General features: G+C 34.5%; 1 long non-coding RNA gene across 1 annotated transcript; it reads right to left on the bottom strand.

Annotated features, from left to right (window-relative positions):
• Positions 1-297: 297 nt before the first annotated feature.
• Positions 298-1384, bottom strand: LOC130919129 (uncharacterized). Its single transcript, XR_009063890.1, has 3 exons — positions 1302-1384; positions 550-632; positions 298-459 (listed from the first exon to the last, which is right to left on the bottom strand). It is a non-coding gene; the product is annotated as an uncharacterized LOC130919129 (long non-coding RNA).
• Positions 1385-5103: the final 3719 nt, after the last annotated feature.

Genomic DNA, 5103 nt, shown 5'->3' with positions numbered 1-5103 from the left:
GCTTATAGTCAGGTGTGCCTTATAGTCTGAAAAGTACGGTAGACATTTCAGGGATGAGTCCGTTTTTAAAGATCGTTCCAAAATGCATTGATAATGTTGAAAATAGATCCCAATTTCATTTTTCTGAGTGGAAAATACAAGAAGTAAGATTTTTTTGGGGTGAAAAACTGACTTTTTTGACTGTCTCTTGGAATAGAATACTTAAGAATTTAGTAGTTGTTTAGGTGGAAGTAACTTCAAAGTAGCACTAAGCACTGTTAAAATTCAAAGGCAGTTATATTGTTTTGTGCCTAATAATTTGTTGAAAATAAAAACAACAAAGTTAAGAAAGTAAACTGAGAAAGTCAAAATGAACAGTCTTGTGCTCTTGCTCTCTGACACCGGAACATGTTGTAGAAGCGAAGGCCACGTTTTTCCTTCCTCTTGTGTGGACGCCATCCGTTGTCATTTTCATGTTCACTGAAACAATTACACGATTAAGGTAATAGTAATTTGAATTCTTTTTTACTTGTCAGTCAATAACAGACAATGTGCAATAATAACAACCACCTGCCGTCAAAGAATGCTGCCAATGCGGTTGCACCTCCAATGGCCACCCGCAGGTTTTTTTCCACAACATGACTTCTCCAAAACTTATGAAGAGGTATTTGGTGAGCAGTTAACAGATAAAACAAACAGCAAAACAAGAACAAGACAAACCAGACTGTCTTACGCAAGGAATATTATTCACAGATTTTGTACTTCTCTGTGGCAAAGTCTTTAAAACATACAGTATGACATTAAACTCAACTGAAGCCTAAAGCAGTGGCGCCAACAGGGGGTGGCCAGGGGTGGCCACGGCCACCCCTATAAATTGGTTGGCCACCCCACTGGCCACCCCGCTTGCCAATATATCGTTAGATTGTTGTAGCATCCGTTATGCATTTCATCCCAAATGAATGCATTTATTTTGTTTGGTTAAATGTACACCCTATGCCTAATATACAGTATACATAAGACAATAGGGCTGCACCTATCGAATATTTTAGTAATCGAGTATTCGATTGAAAATTCTATCGATTAATCGAGTAATCGGATAAAACATTTTTTAGGTAAAGAGCAATTATGAATACACATGAGAAAACTGTCAGGGAATGCGCGGGCAGGCAGGTTGTATGAACCCAAATGCAGGGAAACAAAAAATACAGCGAGGCAGGTGGCAGTGAACTCAAAAAAAAAAACCTTTTAATGATAACTAACAAAATCACAAAGTACAAACAAAAGGGCTAGGGCTCAAAAGGCAATGTTCAAACAAAACTTACTTAAGCGAAGGGACGGGTACACGAGGACTTGGACGGGGCTTGACTTGGACATTGATGTAGACACGGACATTGACATAGACAATGACGCAACAAGGAGTGACAAGAAACTGGGTCATTATATACGCAGACAAGGGGTAACGAGACGAGGAACAGCTGGGTAACACAGGTGGATGCAGATTGCAGGATACACTGGGGAAACACACACAGGTGAGAGCAATGGGTAATCACAGGGACAAGTCACACAAGAAGAAACCAAACACAAAACCTAACAAAAACAAGACATTTCACCTAAGACTGAACCATTTTCAGACAATTAATGTCTTTATTTTCGATGTACATTGTTGAAAACAGCAAACAATTGCATCTCAAACGTGACTAAAAAAAACAACAACTAATTCACGGCTTACACTCCAAAAACTTCCAGATCTTATAAAATAAATAAATAAATAAATAAATAAACTATATTTCTTACCAAAAAATGTCATTACGCTTACAGACATCACTTTAAAAGTTAGGTGTTTTCTCCACGTGTTTCAATTGAATTTCCATTTGTGTCAAGCTATTTTTAAGTTCTAGTTTAGTTTTAAGTTAGTCTAAATTGTAAATCCTGATAGGACTTTGTGTTTTTGCAGTGTTCAAAATAGGGCTGCAGCGATCGATTATTTTACTAGTCGGTTTATCGATGAAGTACTTAGTTCGAATAATCAAGTAATCGGATAAGGAACATAAAAAAATGAAAATACCTGAGCTGAGCCTCAAACGGTATAAAAAAATAAATGAGGATCTATGTACAACAAAAAAACAATTGGCTAACTTACATAGCAAAAGTCCGCTAGCTTAAATGCTATAAAATGCTAACTTTTCTTTTACCATGCTCTTAACAAATGGTTCAAACACGTATGCCCACAAAAAACAGTTAAATATACCTATAAACTAAAATAGAAATGCATTTAAAAAACATTTGCTCAAACAAAAACTTAGCTTATGTTGGTCTTAACAGACAGCAGCTGGATTCAGCCATGTGAAAAGAGGCACACCAGAGGGCAGTGTATCCACCCAAATCAATGCAACTAAATGCAAACATTTTCGAAACAAACCATTACAACGCCACTATAATTAAACGAATACTCGAATTCGAATCTTTTTTTTCCTAATTGATTAATTGTTGCAGCACTATAACACAATAAAACAGAATTGTTGTGGAACTCAAAATGTTGACTGGACAGTTATTGACTATGCAAATTAAATCATTAGTAACATCAAATATTACACAATACACCAAATTCTATCAGTAGCCGTGTCCTTTAGTCTTTCTGATAGTTTTCCCCTGAACTTTTTACTGCAATAATATAATGAAAACCTGAAATTATGGCTTTTAGTTTTGGTGTGCCACCCCTAGATTTTAAGTGGCCCCATCTGGCCACCCCTATGAAAAATTTCTGGAGGCGCCACTGGCCTAAAGTGTACTTTTTTTGTCATAAAAAAACATTTTACACACACATTCATTTTAAATCTCATAACTAAAACTCCCTCCATAGAGCTTTTTTTTTTTTTTAAGTGTCTATCGACCACAAAAAGTTAACTCACTGCAGTCCAAAATGACTCGAGAAATGAGAAGTACAGTAGTAACAAGCAAGTAAACGCAGTAGTACTTCATGATGCAAAAGTGTCTAAAAGAACCTTTCCTCATTGTCATAGCGAAGCAAAACTTGCAGTGTGGAGGGAATTGAAAAAGTGTGGGATGTTACAGTCTGTCCCAATTTTAGAAATCCAAAATGGCAGTGATGGGAATAATGGGTTTTAAATTACAGATGTATAAAGCTTTGGCCACAGAGAATGGCTGATTATTGGCTTGAAAATGCCACACAGTATTTTACCACCACAACACATGCAGACGATCCTAAAACGATCCATAGAGATAATGTTAGACGTTATCAACGCAAGGCTCTCAACACTTTTTGTTCATTTAGGACGTTAGCAATGATATAGCTGAAAACAAGGGCGTAGGTTTGGTCTCAATATTGGTAGGGACGATATAACAGCATAATCAGCATGTAAACTTTTTGCTGGGGACCAAATAGATTAGGTGAACGGGGGGTCATGTCTCACCAATATGAACCGAACTGATTGATAGGCTAAGTGATGAATGCAAAATAAATCTGTATTGACTTATGGCAGAAAACACAGACAAGACTGAAAAAGCAGTTTCTGTTCTTGCACTCTTTAAAAGAAACTGCTGTATTTTAAGCCAAAACAACTGTTGTGTTTGATAGAACAATATGTCTATATGCTGCCATACCAGATTCATGGCGCATTAAGCCCCCGAACTATTATTAATTTGCCCGTTTTACCCTGAAAACCACCGTTTACAGACGTCGCGCAACCGCTTTTGTTTCAACCCAGCCATAAAACGAAGGTAATTAATCATATTTATTGTTCAAAATGTCTGTCATCTTTATCTTAAAATTATTAATTGATGTCTAATACTTTGTTTAAAAAATTATATATATATATATATATATATATATATATATATATATATATATATATATATACCTCATAACTATCGCTTAATTGTATTTTTTTTTTTGTTTCTGTCGCATTTTTTCTGATATGTTAGATGATAAATAATCGATCCAAACAAAGAAAAATGGGAAAAAAACGTTTAAAAAGGTAAATATATGAAAAAGAAAATCTCGACCACTCCTTGATGTCTGCGATTTCTGCATCGCGATCCTTGTTATATTATCATGTTTCACCCATAAAATCCCCCCAAAATCCAGCTGTGGCCATTCACAGCTGTGTCTTGACACTCAGTGATACATGCTACATGGAGTTTCTGGATTGAAACAAGTACGTGATAATATCTCATTAAAGTCATGGCGTCTTTAATTCTGCTCTCGCGTGCTCTCACCTCCAGATAGGGTTTGATGTTTAAAAAAAAAAATTAAAATGCCCTCCTGTTCAAAATGTTTTCTTTCCCCAGAAAATTGAGATTTTAAGCTTTCCAATGATGTATCACACGTGGATGCCGGACAATTTTGAAAGTTGGCTAAATTGGGGGTCTCAGAGTGGAACTTCAAGTCACCTGAGTGTTTTCTGCCTTATACTAACGTTCACACTGCAAATTTAAAACATCTTAATCTGAGAATTTTTCTTAAAACTAGTCAAATAATTTCTCCATCTTGTTTTGAGAGTTAACGGCTAGTTAACAGATTAATAGGTCAGATTATTCCACTTACTTGAAGTAAATATTACTATTTGTTCTTGTTAAGCCGATACATCTAAAAGTTGGTAATTTTTCACCTAAAGCAAGAAAAAATGCTTTCAAATAATGTTTTGAACAATATCTATTCTTAAATTAAAAACTTTTGTGACAGTTTTTTTTAAGATTAAATATTAGGGGTGTCAAACGATTAAAATTTTTAATCGAGTTAATTACAGCTCAAAAATTAATTAATCGTAATTAATCGCAATTGATCGCAATTCAAACCATCTATAAAATATGCCATATTTTTCTGTAAATTATTGTTGGAATGGAAAGATAAGACCGAGATGGATATATACATTCAACATGCGGTACGTAAGTCCTGTATTTCTTTATTATAACTAAATCAACAAGATGGCATTACCATTATTAACATTCTGTTAAAGTGATCTATGGATAGAAAGACTTGTAGGTCTTAAAAGATAAATAAAAATAATAAATAAAACTTATAAATATATAAATAAATAAATATATAAATATTTATAAAAATTTATAGAAAATAAAAGATAATAACTAGTACAAGTTATAGATATT

Source organism: Corythoichthys intestinalis, chromosome 7, assembly GCF_030265065.1.
Source record: "Corythoichthys intestinalis isolate RoL2023-P3 chromosome 7, ASM3026506v1, whole genome shotgun sequence".
In the NCBI taxonomy this organism is placed as follows: Eukaryota; Metazoa; Chordata; class Actinopteri; order Syngnathiformes; family Syngnathidae; genus Corythoichthys; species Corythoichthys intestinalis.
Note: the sequence above shows the minus strand (reverse complement) of the source record. Positions and strands in the feature narration are given on the sequence as shown.